The 24,096-nt window shown below is 37.1% G+C and overlaps 1 protein-coding gene across 1 annotated transcript in view; it reads right to left on the bottom strand.

Moving 5' to 3' along the window:
* The window catches only part of LOC105393041 (soluble guanylate cyclase 88E), a 44,364-nt gene extending 26,830 nt beyond the window's left edge, over positions 1–17,534 (bottom strand). Inside the window, exon 1 of the mRNA XM_048630630.1 lies at positions 17,138–17,534. The gene's annotated coding sequence lies outside the window, so the exon portion shown is untranslated. The remainder of the gene's footprint in view (positions 1–17,137) is intronic.
* Positions 17,535–24,096: the final 6,562 nt, after the last annotated feature.

Here is a 24,096-nt window from a genome sequence, read left to right on the forward strand (position 1 = left end):
TAGCTGTTCCCGCGAGCCTCACTTCGCCTTAAAAAGTTTTCCCGTGGGAATTCCGCGATAAAAAGTAGCCTATGTTCTTTCTCAGAGTCTATACCATAATTCAAATCCGTTCAGTACTTTTGGTGTGAAAGACTAACAGACAGACAGACTCCGAATATCTCCTCCGACTATCTCCGAATATCGACTCCGACTCATAATATGTACCTAACTCATGAGATAACGATGTCGTATATATATTATAAACACATACCATATACCTAAGTCGAGTACGAGTTACCATGAATTTTTAAATGTGTATATAATAGTGACTGAAAATCAACCCCTATGTGCATATCGACGGTGGAAAGGCAGAATGTTTTATCCGCCACTTTTGGCGAATATGAGTTATATACACCGTTGGAATCGCCTGATTTTTCTCTTTCGAATGGTGCGGGTCTCGTTTCGATCTGAGCACTTTTTTGGCGCTTAAGACATCGGTGATTTTGGAAATCTTAATACTTTCTTCTTGTATTAAGAGCCACTTTTTTAGTCATTTGTATGTTCAAACATACATGATCAATAATAAAGTTATATGAAACATTTTACCCTTACTAAAACAGTAAAACAGTGTGACTTAATTCATTTTGAATGAATGTGAATTTGTATCATTAGTTACTTAAGCGACCTACCTGATTGCGAAATAAAACATAATGGATATAAAACTAAATGCCTTCTTGTCAAATATAACATAAAAGCACTTAATATATTTTACGTAATTGTAATTTAAGCCTCACTGGCACTTAAACCATTTTACCGGTCAGTCTTACTTGCGGCGTTTGGCGGTTAATACAACTTTACCTAAATCTGTTTAATGGTACAATTGGCACTTAAGCGGTTTTTTTCGATTTGTAGATAATTGATATAAGTGATATAAAACAATTCAAAAGAATCGCAATGAAGCGGTTTATGGTGATTAAGCTGTTATATTATTATTATATCCAGAAGGATATTGCGTGAAAACGCCAATATATAAATAAGGACCGGTTGGAAAGGTGTCGCTTCAGTACCCCGCCAGGACGTTCATTCGGAGAGGACTGGCGTCTATGCGACAGTTGGCGCCGCGTGCGCAGCGTAATTACGTAGGTACAACCTCAGATTCGTTCGCCAGTATAAAACTATAAATATTTTTTATTATATCACCAGATAACTACATTAAATTATAATATCTATTATATTACGGTGCTGAATAATAGTGTTGCTATAATTAATATTTATTGAGTTATTAATAAACATATGCACTTGGATCCTTTCTCCTAAAATGCTTTTTCTATGTAAGTAGGGAATTTTAACGTTTCTCTAAAAGGATCCAACCAAACATTTATTTTTTTATAAAATATTTTTTCTATGACTATATGGTTCTTAATGTAAAATATTTTTAATGTATTAACATGACATTACTTTTTATACAAAATAAAAATTATATAACAAAAATAAACTTATTCTTAAATAATTAACCTATATCGAAATCTAGTCAGAAACAGGATTTCTTATCTATACAGGGTGTTGCAAAATTGGTAGTAGGTTTCGGCTTAGTATACCAATTTTGCAACACCCTGTATAAAAATCTAACCGAAAATGTGTTCCCAAGCGCAAAACTCTGGAACAACTTAACCGATTTTGATAATTGTTAGGTAATTATACGAAATAGAAGACCACGTTTTAAGTGAGTGACCACGAGTACCACGACCTACTGTTTGTATCCCATAATTTTCAGAATAAAGTATTTTAACGAAAAGCAAACCTTATAGGAAAAAGTTGGACATGAATTTAATTAACTTTTACTCTAACTTCACTTCATCATCCTCCATCGCTGAAGAGTGCAATATCTGGTATATTGCATCTATCCTGCTTTTTATGCCTCAGTAGAAAATCCATCGTTCCCTGGTACTTTGCCACTCTTCAGCGATCGTATGGTCCGTATCAATTCATCTTATTTGAGGGTTGGATATTTAAATTTCTGTCAAGATGCAGGATAGTCATATAGTCATCATTAATCATCATCACGACCCCACTGCTGGGGCACGGGTCTCCTTCCAATGAAGGAATGGTTTAGGCCTAGTCTACTACGCTGGCCTAGCGCGGGTTGGTGGGCCCCAACACAAGCAATCTTGTGCTGAGAGAGTTGTCGGGTAAGTGGGCAACCCAACTGTCAGACGTTTTCAAGCCGCCCGAAGGCCTCTGACTAGCCTTAGCAACCTGCCGACTTTATTAATCATAATAATTACGATTATGCATCAAGATACAAGATGCTCCTGGTATATTTGCATCTGCATCCAACTCCTCAGGTGGTGGTTAGGATCATTAAAAACTTCGGCAATGTGGCCATACCATCTTGAAAGTCAATCTTCCATAGTAACAAGCAGATATCCTGGGTTTTGTTGCAATGTTCTTCAAGATGCTTTGTATAGATCCTTCATGTTTCCTATGGCAGCCGATGGTTGTGGTCTCATTTCTGGACATAGAGTCACCCCTAGCAGCGTTTGTCCTTTTATAAATTACGTTTGATATTAAGTTCACAAAGAAAATACTCGTACGCAAGTGCTTCTTTATAATGGTGGTTCTTTGGAATGGTCGTCTAGTTCGACGTTAAGTCTTCCTTGATAGTTGATCATATCCCATGTTTCTTTAGACATACCATTCATTCTTTAAGTGTTCCTTGTGCCTTATTATTTCTTCGCAAATTTTTAACAACACGTCTTTGATGCCCGACCTTTGATCTTTGAATAAGACCTCGTCCAGACTTAGTAGATGGTATTTGTTGTAGATCTGGATACTAAGTTATCTTCTAACTTGTGGGTCCTGCAGCTTATTTATACGACACCTTTGGCAGATCTTGTGGCCTGCTCCTAAACTCCCACTATCTTCAAGCAGATTTTTCCATCGACTTAGTGGTGATCACTATTGACATCAGCAACCCTCTTATTCCTAACATCCAGAAGTTTCAGTTTTCATTTTCGACTAATCGTCGGTCGATTTAGTTCTCGGTCCGGCTGTCGGGTGAGACCTAACTCACATTGTGATAGTCCTTTGGGGTTACCACCACTAAACATTAGCCATTAACAATCCTAAAGCATCGTCGCTTGCTTATCAAATCTAGCGTATCTTGTATGAATCTGACAGATAGTTTAAAGCGAGCGACGCTGCTTATGAATTGATAATTGCTAATGTGTCTTGCCCACACTAACATAGGTGCTGATACATGGACGCTGACCAAGGAAACTGTGCACCGAATCAGAGTTGCACAGAGAACTATGGAGCGATCCATGTTAAAAGCATTTTGCTTACAGACCGTATTCCCAGCGTGGTAATTCGCCAAAAGACAAAAGTCTTCGACGTCGGTATGCAAGTCACTGAACTGAAATGGGAGTCAGCAGGACACTTGGCTCGAAGGCAGGACGGAAGGTGGACAAAGGCGGTGACAGAATGGTGGCATAGAGACTGATGAATAAGTAAACCTGATCACTTGGATCTCAATCTGGTACGGCCGTGCCGCTTCTTTGCTCGACTTAGTGGTGGCACTGCCGTGCCACCAGATATTATGAAATTTTTGTTTTCAATCTAGCTGACCCTTCTTACCTTTTATACCTTCCCTGGACTTCCACAAATGTTTCTAGACCAAAATCGGTTCAACCGTTCTCGAGTTCTGAGGTCTAGTTATAAGTTCATTTATTCTTTAAGTCATTCATCTTAGATATAAATTGCCTTATTTTGGCGGTTAATTCATTCTTACGGAATGTTTAAAGTAACATAAATTATTATAAAACACTATGCTGGTGTGATGGTTAAATCTCCTTGGTCTTTAAATTGTTTTTACTTGTATTTTATTAAAATGTTAATGTCGTTTAAGCCAATTTTACCTGACTGAGATTTCAGATGCCTATGTCTTATGTCCCTTATTACAGTAAATAGAATATGTACATTCATTTTATATACAGAATTACATAGAAAACTATTTCAATTTTACGTATTTTAATTTTCAAAGCCATAGCTAGAATAATTACAGAGATATGATTTTTTTTCGAAAATTTCAAACTTTAAATCGCTCTGGTGAACATTTTAAGTCATGGCGCTTCAAACATTCTGCCTTTCCACCGTCGATATTGTCTTCATATATTATAAGTATAGTCAGTTTTGGCCAAGGAAATCACAGATAATCATGATAAGGTAGTAAATGGTAAATAGTAAGTAGTGTGTAAGGTTTTTTAACCCCGATTACCTAATGATTCTAAATGTGTGTTACAGCTGTTTTCCTTCTCAGAGTTGGTCCCATAAAAGAGTATATCGGGTACATTGAACTGTCTGCGGACAAAATTCACTAATAAAACTGCACCCTACACATTCAAATGTTCACGAACTTGACGTATTTTTTTCTTATACACTAAGTAGATAAACAAACGAAACGAACCGAAATTCCAACGAGAAAGAAAGTCAATATTGTGAACCGTGAATACCGTGTGTGCTCGCGAAATTACTTATTTAATTTATTATTCTGCTCAACAACGCGGAAGTATTACGACTGCAAGAAAAGGGTTCCCAGTTATTTCTGACCCAAATCTTGACGAAGGCCAGAACGGTATGTTTACAGACATTATAACTTGACCCCGCGGTTGAAACAATCGCAATCGGCGATCAACTCTTATAGTGAAGGAAATAAACGCCATTGTCGTGCATGGGGTGTGTAAGGACTGGTGTAAGGGATTTATCTGTTATCACAATGAAATTATAGCCTTTTAAACGCTGGAAATACATTAACACTGGTATTCCTGTTGCCATTTCTTGCCATAATTATTTCGGAAGTTGGTTTAGGTGACCCAAAGCTTTAATTTACAGAATTAAAAATAATATCAAAACTCGTAAGTGTGTTACGTTACAAGCGTATTCCCAATACCTGGAAGAATGCCCAGTACATTGCCTCTATACCTGTTTATTTTATATACTAAACTCAAAAGCTTTAGGCTATAATCAAATTAGCGAATTGAATTCGCCCTTGGGATGGTTTCCATTACACACATGATATTCATAGACCGTTCCCCATCGCCCTTCGGAAAATGATAGCAAATCGATATGCTAACGGAGATTCTAACTGAGGCTCCAGTACTGTCGAGGGAATTAGGATTCCAAGATGAAATGCCCGTGGTACCTACCTGCACTGTACAGAGCGCTACATTCCATACTAACTAATATTATAAATGCGAAAGTAACTGTGTCTGTCTGTATGTAACTTGTAATATGTAACTCATGAGATAGCTATGTCATGTGAGTATAACGATGATATTGAGTGAGTACATATCCCCTGGAACGCTGTATTAAATTCAGGAATTTCTGGATGCCAATGTCAGGAAAATCCTGCGTCCAGAATTCAAATTAAATAAAGTTGATAAGTGAGTTTCAGCAGAATATTAATTAAACGAAGTTCCGAGATTATTTATATTTGACGCCCGTCAAAAAAGGACGGTTCGTATTATAAATAGCCAGATATCCCGAGTATAAATGTACAGTCTGCGCCGCAGATATATGTAACCCCCATCACGTAATTCAATTTAGGTTTGCATTACTGAGAAGTGCCTCTTGCCACTTGGAAGCATAAAGTATGTTTAAGAACATGTGTCTTCAGCCGTAATTTTTGAAAACGTCTCTTAAAAGCCATCGCGGACTTGTTTTGACCACCAGTTTCGGATTCAAATGGAATTGAATGTGACATTAATTACTTCGTATATATTACTTCGTTTTGATTTCGCGACAGAGCTCCTGTCCATTCTATTCACCCTGCTAAAGCGTGGAGACCATAGCACCTTTCGGCTTCCTACACCATTTTTGCAACACCCTCTGTATTTTCAGTTAATTGTCTTGACTTATCAGGCTTCGCAATTCGCATTGACGAGGTAGTAGTTCTATAAATTTCCCAGTGGCCTAGATTTACCCAGTATCTGTTAGAAGTTACCCATGATCAGTATGATAGAAAATATACAATTGATCGTATTCAATTATTAACCTTAAACATTTCGATCTGTGTAAAGTTATGAGTTAAGATTCATTTATTCAGCATTCCATAAATACCAATGCACTAAGTACTTAGGTAGTACTGACATTCAAAATTAACAATATTGGATGAGGATCGATACGAAGTTTCAGCTTTTACCAAGAGAAAAGCCCAATCCATCATAAAATCTGTTGCAATTTGCAGAAAAAAATGCATGAAAAAACGACTTCATATCAATCTTTGTCGAAGCGAAACACCGATACTGACACTGAATAATTACGACTTCTAAAAAACGACACAAAATGAGTTTAAAAAAACGACCTGATAAGATCATCATTGTCTTCCAATACCGGCTTTGTTTGACACTTGAAACAGATAAAGCTAACAAAGGCAGCAGTGAACATTCAACCGGGGAGATTGACGCGATGTTATCGGTCGTCTTTTGTTTGAGACAAGGGTTCATGGTAATATTTAGAGAGTGTCTCAGTGTCGGCATGATTGATTACGTTTAGCTGAAACCCTGAAGGACGTTGTTTCATAATGATTAAACCCTTACCAATAAAGAACTCAAACGTCTGTATACAAAGCCTCCGTGTTTTGTTGATTTTTTTAATAAAAAAAATTGTTTGCTTAATAAACTTTCAAAATTACCAAGTGTACTTAGTTAAATATTTGTGTATGGCTATAAGAATACGATGTCATAAAGCACTTAAAACATTAACTTGAATCTTCCTCTAAAATGTGAATGAAGTTATAACTCAACTCTAAGTAGTCTTGGCTGCAAAGTTATTAACACGTTCACGGACAATTGAAGATTGGGAAATATTTTGATATGACACCTAAAAATCCCATACATTTTATCGTTACGCCTTGAAACGTAGTGTCATATTTCACTATATTTTATTTACGTAATGTGACAGTTACGGCCATAGACGGTATCGTCTATAAGCGGTTCGCCACATCATGCATATCGAACAATGCGTATAGTGACATCTACGGCTACAGGCGTTGCCGGCAGTTATTTTCTAGGTCCGAATCCTCTTCAAAAATGTTTGAACGCTTGCCAGACCTCGGCTTATAATTTTTGCATGCCATTTAAAACAAAATAAAGGTGATGTACTAAGAGTATACAAAGAGGTACATCGACAAAAACACATTTATTCTCGTTCCTCATTACAGTTTTATACTCGCTTTTCTATGCTCTATTTAAGTAATTATAGTTTTTAAATCGAATAGTTAGGTATCATATATGCAAATCAGTATATTTTTTTATCGATTTATCATTTATTTACCTCGTAATTTGCCACAAAATTACCAGCCCACCACACGTTTTACACAATAATTCCGCGACGCGCGCGCCGTGACACCAAAATTTTGGAAGGTTATTTGTATTTGTAACGGTTACGGCTACAGGCGGTATGTCACTATAAAGTTCACTTATGTGTGGGCTAAAGAACCCCCCACAACTTGTTTGTTATGACACCTAGAAACTAATGAATTAGCACAATACGACATTAAACCATGTATTTCCTGTTAAGACTATGGAAATGAAACGGCTGTTAACGGATCGTCCGTTTTAACCAATAGAAGTTGGACGGCCACAGGCGTGTAGTCATATTCCAAGGACATTTAATTACGGCTCTCGACGGATTGTCCGTGAACGTGTTAAGCTGGACGGAGGCGGTCAAAGGATCCCACTCTACCTGCTCATAGTACATCTAGATAGTGCACCGAAAGAACTGTAATAACTTTATGAAAGGTACAGCTTCTTAAGTAGCTACACTCACCAGTAATGAAAAAGCGCCACCCACTAAATGCCGGCACCAAATGGCCACATTTTTTTATTCGCTGAATTTTAAATTTGAACACATTTTCTATGTTTTAGTTGGTGATATTCTGATGCGTTGTTAAATGTACTTCAAGAATGCTAATGGGTCATAAGGCTAGCCTTTTCCGTTTAGGAGTAATTTAATGCTATGTCATTGGAACTTATTAATTGGTTGTTAATACTTATGAAATTTTATTTTTTACGAGTAGTTGATATAGTTTTGGAAAAAATGGACAGTAACATACAGGCTGAAAGGGGTTCCGCTTTTTTCCATTCCATTCCTCAACGGAACCCTAATAATGACTTCATTATTTATATTATAACAAATATTCTTATCCCACGAAAGGTACCATTATAATTTAAAAATCCACAATAAACTAACGTAATACACTCACGGGCAATGAAAAAGTTCAATTGAGAAATTCACTAACTAAATGACCCCTTTTGCAATATTTAAGTACATTTAACGGTGCATCAGAATATTAGCAACTGGAAAACGTACAAATTTGTTTCAATTTCCGATCAAATGTCAAAATTGCGACTATTTGGTGTCTGCATTTTCTAAGTGGAACTATTTCTTTGCCCGTCAGTGTATTACGAGTACTAACAGAGAAAATGTGGTCTGACAGACTGACACACTCGCGGGACTGAAATGCAATTTGCATATAGGATTTTCGCACAAAGATTCCAGCGAAAAATCACATATTCATACTTAATCACGTTTGCTACGTGTCAACACGTTACTTATTTTGAAAGTATTTTGTCTATTTGGTAGTAAATTATAGCTTTTTATTAATAGGTATTACTTATATTTTAAATTAATACCTACGTTCGCACATTTCACATATATTTGAACGCATAAACAAATACCTACATACTACAATGGTAGTACTTGTACTCGCAAGCAATGAAAAAGTTCCAGTGGAATAGCGCCAAATTACTCTTAAACGCCGTCTGCAATATTGCAGAAACATAAATACAGCGCACCAGAATATTATAAAATAAAAGCGTTAATACTGTGTTCTTAAATTAAAAAGATTTGGTGTAGGCTTTTTGTAGGTAGAACTTTTTCATTGCTCGCGAACGTATTACCATTGTATGTAGGTACATTGTTCATGCATATGTATGTGAATGTACCAACGTACGTGCATACAACAGAAGTGTAGTGGAGAAGCTATAGACATGCGAGTCTCTAATGAATGGAAAAGCTAACTAGATTAGTCAGAACTACGGGTGGCGTAGCTCTCGTAGCTCTCGCACGGTTGCATTGTGCTACGCCGTAGCACTGCGTAGCAATTACATGTAGCCTACAACATGTAAATTTATGGAACTTTATTCCAGTATGAAGGTTTACAAATCACAAAGAAGAATGGCGAAACCTGACCCGCTTTGCATAAGTTAGCAGCCACTCACCAAACCTATTTTAAGTTATTGATAAAAATGTCTATTATCAGGGAAAAATATTTTAAAAAATCTAAACCATGGGGTTCTTGAGATATTAGGGTTCAAAAGTAAATTAATTAAATATATTTTTTTCGTTAAATAAGATTTTGCTGAATGGTACACGCACAAATAAGTTTTATAATCTAAATCAAGGGATTCCCAATTCATAGCGCATCACAAAATGTATTACATGATTTTATTTATGCAAATAATATCATAATTATTTTTGCACATTTCACACTCAGAAACCTATTTTTATAAAGAGACCAATTTCAAAAATTATTTCATTCTATTCAAGTTCCCGTTATCCCGAAGTAACATAAAATACTTTTTAGCCAGGAATTCCCACGGAAACACTTTTAAAATCAATTTTTAGCTCGAGGGTAACATCTAGTACAATAGAAAGACTTGATCTTTCAGCACCTATATCTTCGTTCTCCCATGTCTCATAATAATAAAATTAATACCAGTATATGCTGTAGTCACGGACTACACATCAGTGTATGTTTCATCAATGGCCGCTCTGGGTCATGGCGCCATAGAGAAATGGCCATTCTCCTTTCCTAAAATTAAATTAACTTATATCAAAATATATATAAAAATAAAATAATATAAACACTCACACCTTGTGCTAATGCACTCCCTTGCGGGGTAGGCAGAGGTGCATTGCTGCACCCACTTTTCGCCAGTGTTATATTAGTCCTCATGTAATAGGGGGTGGGCCTATTGCCATTTTACGGGCACATCCAAGACCCGAGAACAAATATCTGTGTTTCAAAGTTCCCAGAAAAAAACTGTGTTCAATGTTAATAGAAAACATAATACGTTTCAGCAAATTTCCGGTTCTATCAAGCTCCAGCGTAGTTAATTACTCGGAACAACTGATAATGACACCTACCTACTGGCCCAGTCAGTTCCTTATTAATTGAAACTGGTAGTTTTTGCCGCCATAAATGGTTGCAAAAACTACGAACTTAATGTCGCCTTTGTACCAATTTACTTTGTACAATAACGCATTAAATAATAATAAATTGATTTATATTTCCTAACAATAGAACGTTTGTTTATTTTACAATATCACGGGACCGTGCTTAAATATATGTTTTTTTAACTTAATACCCGCACGCGTTTAGACACAGACACATGGACAACAAAGTGATCTTATATAAGGGATCTGTTTTTACCTTTGAGGTACGAAACCCTATAATGGCATCAAATGCTGGACAGCGTTTCCGAAACAGTGAAGATAATGTAGATGACGTAAATGAACATTATTTTATTACTGAACATGTAGGTACACCTTTTAATGTAATGGAATATCCATTACAATATATTCTACAAAGGCTTTTACCAAGCCACCAATTTTAACACAGTGGGGCGCATGTTAGATTAAATATGTACTATTTAACTATTTAGTTAAGATAAGTGGCAGGTTTTGGTCTATTATATTATATTCTCTGTAGGTGTGTTAGTATCTGCGCCTGGCTCTATCGAATGGTACTTTGTGTTTATCCTAGTAAGGTCTTCTGCTTTCCTCAGCTTGGATCATTTCCCACTAAGTTGGTCCACGTCTAGATGTGCAGGTTTCTTCACGATGTTTTCCTTCACCGTAAGAGCACCGAGCACCTGGTATAAATTGGACATACAATTCTAAAGAATTCATTGGTCACATGGCAGGATTCGAACCCACGACCTCGCGCATAAAATTCGAGTTCTTATCAGTGACTTCGTCAGGAGTAAATCTATCTATCTAACTTATGGCGAATTTTTACATGAACGAAAAATAATGATTGTTTGAATTCGTGTTCTAGTTATTTGGTGACATGAATATAATGTTTGTTTTTCTTTCGAGTGGATTCCATCTGTTTGCCGCACTTCGGTAAGCGGTTTCCGATAATATTTGAATAAGTACTCAATTCCATTTACATCCATATCTTTGAAAACAAAAGAGAGTAGGTAAGATAAAGGTATATAGTTTATAAATATAATTTGAGGTCTCTTCTGACCATAGCTACATAGTTATCTAGGCAATTATTCTGATAATTACTGTCAGTAGCGTCTCAATATAATATTTGGGTGTGCACTTTAACCTGGGACATCCAGTATAACCCGTAGCTGGGTTAGCACTATATTTAAGTGGTGACTGTCCTTTTCTCATCAAACACTTTATATTTACCCTCAGTCAGCCCTCACAAACGAATCCTAGTACAAAAGACTTGAGATTGCCTCTTGTCGGGTCCCAAGGGGCCTCCCACGCCCAACTCAACTAAGGCTTATTAGATTTATTTTGATATCGTGTGGGTTGAACATAGAAAGAAGTTGCTGTACTCATTTTGGCGCCGCATCGACCTTCGTTAACGCACATATACTGTAGGGTTATTCTAGATTGACAAATTGATTACCTCTTTTTGTACCCTTGGTGTAGGTAGAACGTAATTTGAAATTTTAATGGAACCAAAAATAATTATTTAAAGTCATTCCATAACTGGCAATGGTTTCAGTGAACATACATAAAAAAGATACCTACAGAGGCATTAAGAACCTCCTCCTATTTTGAAGTTGATTAAAAAACGAGAGATTCATTCAGTAAGTTTAATGCAACGGCACAGGGTCTTGCTCCGAAAGCTTTCCGTAAGCAGGAGTGACCTTCCGAGCCAAGAGGGTTTCAACAGGGTCAACGTACCCGACATAGTGAAGCTTAAAGACTTTAATACATTGCCAATACACGTTATTCGATGACTTAAAAACGATTTATATTTAGTTTCAATGAAATACCTATGATTTAAGTAAATACTAACGGTGGCTGATTTCTCACTGATATAAACCGGTACTACCTATGTTTTAAGTTTGTAAATACCCAAAAAATATGTTTTGTTCTTCAATATTTTATAATGCTTATGTACTCTGATCAGCACTGCAAAAGTTATAAGCTCTTCTTTACTATTGTTGTTTCGTTAAAGCCCAATTAATTTATTTAAGGCTTCGGTACCTTATTCCGAAATACCACTGGTGTAGGGAAAATTGTATTATGTAGGTACGTACTTGTGTGTACTTTACTTCATAAAATATTCACTATCGCATTGTCACCGCAGTACACCTATAGAATAGGATTTCTACAGGGTGTTGCAAAAAGGGTATACTAAGGCGAAACCTACATATGCAACATGGTATATATAAGCTAGTTTCGGGCTTATATATACCATGTTGCATATGTAGGTTTCGGTTTAGTATACCCTTTTTGCAACACCCTGTAGTAGTGAATGTACGAACAGACGTCGACCTGAGTCTAAATAACTAAACCCCGGGATTCCCTGTGTCGTGTTTATTAGAATTAATTGTTTGTTACACTGCTTGTTACTTATGCTGTTTTTTGTTTGTTTAAATTGGCTTCGGAAGAGTGATTAGGACCCTGAAATCTTCATTTCAGCTGTAGAGTAGGGTTCTAGACTATTTAGGAACCGTTAATATTGTTCAGTTGTTTTTGTGAAAGTCACCGTATTTTTTATAGTCAAGAATAATTTTGAAATATTTGAGGTAGTATCTAGCAGAGTAAATAAGACTTTTTTCAAACTAGCTGTTACCCGGTCAATTTCGCTAAAGATTTACATACATACATATACATATGCACTCACGACTGTAATCCCCGAAGGGATAGTCAGAGGTGGCTCACAAGCGAGCCACCCACTTTTCGCAGCACATTTGTACTCACGTGATAGGTTGCGAACCATATCGCCGCTAAAGATTTCTCCGTATAAAAACCTTTTTACAAATGTTATATTTTGCAAAATATGCTTCCTGAATTAAGTATATACGGTTACGCGTACGCGCTTGATATCACACGATCAGCCACAAATTCGGTAATGCCGTACATTATGCCGTAAATCAGTCTCAGCTTTCAATTAGTTCTCCCCACGTTGTCACCGACTGCTGCAATAGATTAGGGACTTATACAGCAATTTGAATTGTTTCAACTACCTAGCAGATTAAGTGCCAATTTCACCATTCTCGGTTATCTAACCGACAGGGATTGATTTATAAATTAAACGTCATCTCCATATAAAATTCATGACAGATGTGTCAAAAGTTAACCACTACTCCCTGGTTATGCTCTAACAGAGAATGGTGAAATTGGCACTAAACTTGAGACAGATGGAAGGTTATTCCGAAGCACGGTACCCTAAAAAGGCACATGCACATAATATTAAGTAATAGCATAGAATAACGAGTACTATTACTATTACTACTGTAGGTACTTGTTATTCTATGGTAATTGTCAATGCATGTAAATTAAATATAAATCCTTTATGTTTATATGTCGTTTTTAATGCAATCTCACTATAACGTCTTTTTGACGCGTTCGCAAAGCTTTTTCAGTCAAACGAATAATAAAATAACGAATGCTGAAATTCAGAGACGCTGCAAGTTTTATTTATTTACCCTTTCAGCAATTCCTAAAGTATTTTTTTTACTTGAATTACTTTAAAGATATGATAACAAAGGAGAAAATTAAGGGTTCAAATAATTAGTATACCAGTTTTAGAAGTGGGCGGAGTTATTTCTAAACTCCGTACAGAAAATAGGAAGTAATTACCTAATTGTTTGGCTATGAAAATTTCCATTTAAATTAAATAAATTAAGCTAAATAATCTATTCAGTGTTTTTTTGGCCACAATTCCTCAAAATTTGTGTAGCAATCTTTACCACTTATTCAACACTTTATCAAAACTGTATAATTAAAACAGACAGTTCAAAAAGTTTTCAAAAGGGTTTTTTAAGCCGAACGTGGTTGACAGAGTTTCATACTGAATTATTATTTTTAAAATTACTTTAAAAAAATAACATTTTGGTATATATAGTCTTTTATTTACTTTAAGTTAATTTTGCACTAACTGACGGACCTTTAACAGGCGACTGAAATCGGCTGTCCCATTTTAAAACACAGTAACAGCCATGAGACAAAATGTTCAGGAGAGCCAAAAAACTTTTTGTACCTTCATTTCAATGCCCTGGTAAAACTATGATAGATATCTGAACAAATGTAAGCTTAAAAGAAGCGGCAGAACCTAGGCTTTATATACAATACTATTTCATTTAAATATGACTAAAATTGTTGCTGTAATGCACAAAAGGAAACACTTACTAGGTTTTATATGGTTTTCTCACCCTAAAACCGCCCTCACTGACCATTTCATAACCTAGTAAGGGCCATTATTGTGTCATTTAAGACAAGTTAAGTATATTGAAATAGATAGATAGATAGATAGATAATTCTTTATTGCACACAAACACAGAAATTACACGAGGAAATACACAACATATATGGTACAATTGGCGGCCTTATTACTAAGAGTAATTTCTTCCAGACTACCTCGGAGGAGAGAAATTATACATAAGAAAAAGGGGAGAGTGCAAAAAAATTACAAACATAACTTATACTTACAGGAAAATAATATTATAACACCTAATCTATACCTAGTAATAGGTAATATAAAATACATAAAACATACTTATATACTTGAATATATACATACTATTAAATATATAATAAATAAATATTATTCTGGCAAGGATAATAATTTATTATAATGTTTATTCAGAAATTGCAATAATTGCGTAATAATTTCATTTTTTATATGTTTGGGATCCTTCACATATTATAAATCCAATTTTGCAGCACTTTTACACGACGGCACTATAAGTAATAGCTGAAATACGGGCATATTTTTATGTTTGTTTTTTTGTTTTATGTAAATGAATTAAATAGCCATATTCAGAAGGCTCTAACATGAAAATTATTTATGGCTGCCTTCAATTAGACAATATTTCCTAAATTTCTATCTAAAAATCAGTTTTATAACTTGTTTTTTTTTTGTTTATGCAAAATAGGGCTAGTAGAAAGGTTCTAACGAGAAAGGTCTCTATAGCTTTTATAAAGAAGACAAAATTTACTTATGTTCTACTTTTAATTCAACTCTCTAGGTTTCATTGGTGCAAAGATACAGGTTCTGAAATGTCTGATATTTTGTTCGAAAAAAGTGTTAGTAATAATGTATGCCATTTGTGACTTACTAAAATTAACGGACGAAAATTGTCCTTTGCTGACCATTTCAAAACCTAGTAAGCGCCATTGACCATTTTAAAACCTAGTAAGTCATTTTCACTTACTGTGTTTTAAAATGGTTGGTGGCTCTTACTATGTTTTGAAATGGTTTTCGTGGCATTTTTGATTTCGCAGGGTGGAGTTACTAGGTTTTTAGAAATTTTATTTTCGTTTCTAAGCGGTTTTTTGATATTCTGACAATGCAGTTTTGTGCGGAATCGCCTAAAATAATGTATAAATCAAAAACCCGTTTTTTTTTAAAGTTAGCGGTTACTGTGTTTTGAAATGGGACAGCCGAAATACATTTACGTTTCGTGAAAATCCACCAAGCAAAAGAATAAAATTCCCAGGATTTCCGCAGTGGGGCTCGTGGCTGACTAAAATTCCCGAATTACTGATCGCTGTCTGGGTCCTGCTTGAGTGAATGCTTCAATTTACGAACAAACTTGTGATACGACTAAATTGCAGAAACTTTTAAATTATATCTTCGATAAGGTGCTCAGTGAAATAGGGAAAACGTTTTTACTTGTAACTAGATCATACATACTAAAGGAAATATTTGTATTAAAACGTACTTTAACATGCCTAATACAAAATATGACTTTAATTGTAAAACAAATAAAAAATAACTAATAACTTAATAAGTTTGTGTCTAAACTCTCAAGGTAAGTATAGAAAATAGGGCCGTGATAGTGTTTCAGAAACACTATCACTGTTTCTATGAGTACGTATCCCGTTTAAACCAAAATAAGGCCGAACCAAATTTAAAATTGGTTAGTCCAGTTTTAAATATCACTCGCAATGGAATTGTGGATCCACGAAAAACGCAAAGCGCGATAAACAATGTTACCTTAACGAGACCTGTAAATTGTTGAAATTAATTCTCGTCCTTCATAATTGGTTTTTCATGTTCTTTCAGGACTTTCGGTGAATAAAAAAGTTTTTACTAAACCAGAAGTTACTTTTGCGTTCCCATTGCCATTAAACAATGTTTTCTGAGTTGTTTCCAAAGTTTGAGGAACGACATTAAAAACTATGGGCTTAGTTATGTCTACTACTTTAGTTTTCATATTCTGATATGGCGAAAACATATAATAACGGCTGAAAGAATCATAATGATTATGTTAGATGTATTGTTGCCATAATCACCAATACTAACATTGAACTTAAATAGCAAATTATTTTTAAGCTACATTAGAAAAGATCCTGAGTTAAATAATATACCCAAATAGTGTCATATTTTCAAAGTATCTACTTTATAGAGCTCTCTGCATTTATTTAGATTACTTAGTACCTACTTATATTTTTAGAGAAAAGTACCCAAAATCTCATCACGACCCATTACGTCCCCACTGCTGGGGCACGGGTCTCCTTCCAATGAAGGAAGGGTTTAGGCCTAGTCCACCACGCTGGCCAAGTGCGGGTTGGCGGACCCCAACACAAGCAAGCTTGTGAAGAGAGTTGTCGGGTAAGTGGGCAACCCGACTGTCAGATGTTTTCAAGCCGCCCGAAGGCCTCTGACTAGGCTTAACGACTGCTGCCGAAGCAGCAACCGGGACCCACGGCTTAAGCGTCCGTAGTCGAGCGGGCCCCAGTGATCGTAACTGATCGCTGAGGTTAAGCAACAACTGACACGGTCAGCCACTGGATGGGTGACCAATTTCAAGTGGTGCTTTTCTGGACGCTTCCGTGCTTCGGACGGCACGTACCCAAAATAAATAAACAAATCTATTACAAACGTACTAACCTTTTATGTTTCCGCTGTGAATAGATAAGTAGAAGAAACTGACTCCGCACTCGTACACACACAGCAGTCACTCTTCTTTAATTAAAAACTAATAAAACTATTAAATCATAAATTTCAAATAAGTACTGAACACACTGGCACACAACAATCCAGAATTTAAAAACAAAATCACTTAAAAAAATAAACTTTTAAACTCTGTTGACGTTTAGTAAAACAAAACGCGGGAAAAGTAACGGCGATTTTTTTAATGGCACGAGCTGCACTGTTCTTGAGGCAGTGGAAGCGATCGGTGGAAGAGTTTCCTCCACAGAGGTTTCATTTCGACTGTCCGCTCTGTCGCCTGCAGGCTGACATTGACCACGGCTTTAAAGGGAAACTGCTTCAAATATACTGCGAATTCTTCTACAGAAAACAAATACAGTGGACAGTGGCGCCGCCGCGAAGCAACAGCATTGTTTTTGGTCTCTCCCACTGGATAGGACTGATTCGCAGGCGCGAAGCTTTTCCGAGATAAAATGAACCTTATGGCTCACCAAAGTTTTATATTAGAGTTTTGTTTGTTCAGCTCGGTATTTATTTATTTGCGACTCAGTACAAACTGTCGCTGGACTCGAAGATATTGCGGATTTTACGAGTTTCGAATAAACCTGGCTCTTAATATTCGAGTAAAAACTCTTTTACTGCCGGAACTTTTACAAACATATGAAAATCGCCGGACATCTAACTCTACTTTTGGTCGTGTTCCAATTAATAATATTGATATATTACAAACATTTTTGTTATTGTAAGAAGTGTTTGTAAATATCAAGCGAAAGTGATTATTTGAATAAACGTTTCACTTTGACTTTCAAACATACCATCTGCTCATGTGACTTTAAGTTCAACGAGCTGAAAGCAAACTAAATTGAAATTACCGGCACAATTCGTGTTAACTGCATTCCTTCTGCATTCTCATTAAGATTTAGTCAGAATGTCGACTCAGTTTATCACACACTTATATTGTGTAAAATGTGTGTACTCTTTCAGACTAACCCCCATATTCATAGAGAAGTTACAGGACGTTTTAACTAATAAACTGTTTTGTCCCTCTTCGACAAAGAACAATTTGTTGTTTGACAGAGAGGGACAAAACAGTTAATTAGTTAAAATTAAAACGTAACTTCTCTATGAATAAGGGGGTAAGTTTGTAGGGCAGAAACTAATGAAAATTATTACATTAAGTAATAATATTAAATCTAAGGTACTCTTATTACACTCAAGAACAATAAAACGTTCCACTTACCAAATGACCCCAATTTTTTTAACATTTAATTTAAAATTTAATGAAAATATTTACGTTTTTGGTTAGTGCACTCGATGCGGTGTTAAATGTACTTTTAAATATTTCAGATGGCTTCATTAAGCAACTCTTTTCCGTTTAGAAGTAATTTGGTGTTATTTTCACTTGAACTTTTCCATTGCTTGTGACCCAATCTATACATGAACAAATCTATACTTTTTACCCCGGAATTCCTCTCTGCTCTCATTTACGTAAAGCCAACAAATGGTAACAAAGGGTAGTTTCTCTCTAGGGCCCGTATTCTTTCCTATCCACCACACTGTAATGTCTGTAAGTGGTTATGGCTAGATTAGCTAGTCACTGGATGCCACTATAAAATTACTAGGTAAGTACTTAGGTACTTACGAATAAAATCCATGTTTAAGATCGTACAGTTTGTTTGAAATACATAATCTCTATCTCTGTTAGAAAAATGTACTTACCGCCATACATACTTATGTACTTACTTAGGTATTTTCAAGTACTTACCTAGGTACAACAGAATATAACCTAGTATTTTTTCCGTGTAGGTTATCAATTGCGTTTCTTTACCAGTATACGCACACCTCCTACCACCGCGGTCACAGAATTTAAAGCTTTGCCAGAGATATACAAAGCGACAATGTGATGGTTAGTTTGACAAAGCACAAATTATTAAGTGCAATCGCACCCAACTTCAGGAACTATCAAGTGTTTTTGGACCGAACTGTAGGTACGAGTACTTATCCACATACATTGCCTCTAGTACGAGTTTTGCAATGTATGTAAACGAAAAAAGTTTTGCTTTTCTTCTGTCACCTGCATACATAATCTGTCAAAAGTTTCATGATAGTTTCCGCTAGAAGCGCCACTTTGTATGTGAGAAAACTGAAACTTTTGTAGTTTTCGACGAACTATCAAACCTGTACTAGACGTAATGTAGGTACGTGGCTGAATTTTCTCCCCGAATTATGAGAGAACATCTCACAACTCTTTGTAACGCTTAGAAGAAGAAGACTCCATACAACCCTTACAAAGGAAACTACATTTTTATGATAATAAGACGACGACATATAAATAAAGAACACGAAACCAAATCTTGTTTGCTTCCGTTGCCAACCAACTCTATCCCATATTACCTACGTACGTAAGCAGTATAAGGTCCTGAGATAAGCTAATCAATAATCGGAGACTATTATAGCGACCATAGCTGGGAGATTACTCTATACTGACGAAAAACTAACGATCGAGGAGTGTCGTGCAATGGGCACGTTTGGGCTCCCGCCACAAAACGCCGCCACTGGCATATTTCCTGTAATTTTCGTACATTTTATATGGACTCGCCGCACACGGTTGACGCCGGTGGCGGCCACACGCTTCAAATCGTTCCCATACAAAAGCTTCGCGTGGCGGCGGCTGTGGCCGGAGGCCCGTGTGCGGCGACACTTCACAACGAGATAGAGTCGTGGCTCGCGCCACACCGCCTCGAAACTTATTTTTCCGTCATATACTAGAGTGACCCCCCTGGATATGAGAACAATTAATCGTTTCCCCGTCAAGGCCGCGTTACGACAGTTGCCAAGTTTGGGCGCCTCGGCCGGTGTTATTGCTAATTGACTTCGACAATGCGACACTCGGGACACGCGAGCTGGTAACTGCGGCGCTGCAGACTGGCGGTTGAAACGCCGCGTTTTATCGAAAATAAAATTTACCCCCCTTATTCATAAAAAAGTTAGTGGACGCTTTAGCTATTGAACTGTTTTTTTTTTTTTTTTTTTTTTAAAGATTTTATTATCACTCCACAGACTTTATGTCCGTGCCTTTTTGAGAGATCAATATATTGTGAGAGTTTGGTTGTTTTTTGTCTTCATCTTTTAACTACTCACTACTCAATGTGGAAGCTTATAATATATATATTTTATCTTTTATATATATATACCTATATATTATTAATATTTTTTTTTTTTTTTGCACTCCTGGAGGAAAATCTACACAGACACCTGGGAAGGGGACCCAGGTAGTGTCGGCCTTTAACCGACTAAAAACCCCCAGTTGTGCATTTCTTGTTTTTTTTATTTTATTTTTATTTTTATTTTTTTATTTTTTCTTTGTTTCACACAGTCACACTTACAATTATAATGGCAACAAACATTTGAAGGGTAGGGCCAGTGTCAGCTGTCTTCAGAGAACTTAACAGACGCCTGTCAGTGGCCACACACTCCTTTTGTCATCGCTGTTGTTTTGCCTGGTGTTAATGTGTGACGGTGTTCTTAAAACTATCTTAATTTTATTGGTTAGTTCTTATACAGATAATATTAATTCATGATATACTATACAATACCTACATATCAAAACTATACAATACATGCTATATACTATACATAACAAAACTATAAAATACATGCAATACGGTTTGGCCGTCAATATAAAATTAAAATCAAAATTCTCCTATTCCGCTCCATTTTGCGTTGCCAAAAGCCTTGATTGCTGGGCAACGACCTCTTTGTCCCGATTTTTTATTGCCATCTTTAGGTTGTACTCGAGGATCCGTTTCTTCGGTGCTGTTATTGCCGTTTTAGCGAGGTTGCCGATAGCGTCCTCGGTGTCATCCGCATAGTAGGTGCAGGCGGAGGTGTGCCTCGACAGCGCCACTACTGCGTGAGGTATGCTATCGTGCAACTTTATTTTATCTTTTGTTTTTATGATAATGACGGATTCGTACGTCAATCCCTGTGCTTCGTGTATGGTTAAGACGCGTGATCCCGTTCCTTCTCCAAACCCTTGGCTGGTCAGGGTCTCTTTTTCTTCCTGTGTATGCGTCAGGAATAGAGTGTTGGTTTGGGATTTTGGAATTGCTGCGTCTGTAAACCTTTTCAGCTGCAGGGATTGGATACGCGTTGTGGCTGCGTATATGCCTGAGTATACTTCTCTTAGGGCGTATGCAACATCCATGGGGTTTCTGTATGAGCACAACAGCTCCTGGGTGATGTTTGCTACCAGTGTTGGGCGACTGTACCTTAGTTCGAATAGGTTCTCTCTGTCTATGTACGGTAGCTGGTTGATGTCTCCGATTAGACCAATATCACTGGCACGGGACAGGCGGGCGGCAATTACGATTGCCCCGAAATGGTTCATCAGGGCCTCGTCAATTATCAGGCGTTGGCATCCGACATGTTCTCTAAAGCCGTTTACTAGGACTGATGCCATCGTACGTACCCTAGTTCTAACCATGTCCCCGATCCTATGCGCTAGCCTGTTTCGTATATCGACGGCCGCCTCAGTTGTCGTGGTGATAATGGTGTCTTTGCTCACATCGAAGTTATTTACCACCCAGGTTGTCTTCCCACATCCAGGTACCCCGTTCACCCAAGCGATGGTGGGCATCGTCCAGCTATTCCAGGTAGCGTTAATGGTTTCCGCTTTTACTAGGATTTTGTCCTCTAGCATAATCCTGGTACACTGAGCTACGACCACCATTTGGTTGTTGTGTGGGAGAGTGAGTTTCGGGATGTTGCGTTCCCAGGGCACGAATCCGCATTCCTCGCTATAAGCCGCCATATACGCTCCAGTCATTTTGCCTCTGAGGACTTGGCAACTACTGTTATCGTATATGCAGGCTTCGGCCTCCTCGAGTAAAACTTTTAGCCGGCTTTCGTTCTCTTGCCTGTAGGTCTGCATGATCGTTTTGCAGGACAAGAGATTTACCTGCTTTGTGGCGGTTGTAATTGCCATAAATTCGATGGCGGCATTCTCTAGATGGTCGTTTGAGGTGGTAGCTGTTTTCAGCTTCGGTGGGACCACCTGGCCCATATCCGCTCGAGTAATTTTCCTCTGGGCAAGCCTTTTTCCAGTTTTAGGTTCTCTGGAGATTTGGCGCCTCTCGGGTGTCCTCTGTGGTTTTCCTATAAGGCTTGAGGCAGCTGCTTTAAAAGCCTGGAGGAACCCTTGGACACGCCCTTGCGATGTTAAATTGTGCATCCTCCTTTCCATGTTCCGTTGTTCTGAAGCGGCGACAGCCCCAGCGGTCATCCTCTCCTGTAGGCGTTCAGATCCGGTGACCAAGTATTCGGCTTGTTGGTGGCAGTTGTCAATGCCCCTCGCAAGTATATGACCTTTGAGAAAGCTTAGATCTTCGCCTCTGTCCTCGTATACCACTATTTCATGATGTTTTGAGGCTTTTAGGCAACCCAGCTGGTCAACAATTTCGCCTTTCCTATACTCGATCACCATTGCGTCTACGCTTATTATCCTGGGGACGTTACTGTCTAGCGCTATCTCTCCAAGCTTACTGAGCCATATTGAACTGTTTTATCCCTCTCTGTCAAAGAACAAATTGTTCTATGTACCCGTATTTACGATGCTGCTGATTAGCCGATGCAGTGGTTTTTAGAATTAATTATAGGTACATACTTGGTCTTTCGGTATGACTTTTACATAAGATATTTTAAACTATTATTATACCTTTTGGGTGTATACCTAGGTATTGTTGCAATGTTAAATAATTTAATTTATGGGCATTTGCAATCCGTAATTTTTATTCTATGAAGTACAGAGTGAAAACCGAGTGTAACCGACTCACCAAGAAGAGGTACGTAGGTCACAATATAGCCTCTGAGACGGTTATAAAACCGCCATTTTATGCCTCCTCAAAGGCTGATTGAGGAAGTCGTTATGTTGTACAATTATTGGATAGAAAACAATAACTATTGGCTTAATTAAACTCGTACAAACAGTTTTGTACAATTTGTGTCATTTGAGGTCACCTGCTGGGGGGCTGAGCTGATATTACTTATTATTTTACGTACAGACAGTCACAGAAGGGTCGGTAGTTATGTGGTTGGTTGGGTGCAGCTGAAAAATAATCACACAAAAAATGGTTTTCATTTCATCAAATTTAGCTCTGTGTACGACTAAGGAACTACGGAAGCTTGCTATAATACTTAAGTAGTTTTAATTATACCTATCTAGTTGTTGCAGTCCTATGGAACCCCAGAGGTGCAGAGGGTCTCCACTAACGTCCGCCACTTCCGCCTATCTTCGGCTGTACTTTTGGCCTCACTCCAGCTTAGCTAGTAGGTAATCAATATAGAATCTTCGACATCATACATATTCAAACTGCAATAATTCGTGTAGTATACTTATCTGCAAAAATACTAGATACTTAACTGTACTTTTACTACCTATTTAGAATAGGGAATCAATCTCCTGTTAGGAGAGTAATAATCGACTTTCAAAGTATTACTTATTTGTTGTTACTTAACTTACTCTTTTTCCGTGTTATTCACACCGAAATCATTTTCCTTCTTCCATAACTACTTAACTTGTACTTATACATAACTAATAATAAATTGTGAATATCTCTAAAATTATCATAATTATCCTCAAAATTCAAAATCAAATAAATTTAAATAAAAATTACAAGCCAAGAAACAGCAGCAAGAAAATCACGTTTCGACAAAAAAAACCTCAACTGATTTAATATCCCGTAGCATCGTTCAGCTTTTTTTCGCTCGAAACATTTACAGCGATAACCTCTTAGAGCAAAAAGCCTGTGTTTCATTTAATTTATTCCCGTCCCCGATACACTGCCTGAACACTGCTGAAAGATTCCACTGAAACTGTGGACTTGCGCTGTAAGAGCCTCGGAAATTAATATGTATGT

Source organism: Plutella xylostella, chromosome 26 (assembly GCF_932276165.1).
Source record: "Plutella xylostella chromosome 26, ilPluXylo3.1, whole genome shotgun sequence".
NCBI lineage: Eukaryota > Metazoa > Arthropoda > Insecta > Lepidoptera > Plutellidae > Plutella > Plutella xylostella.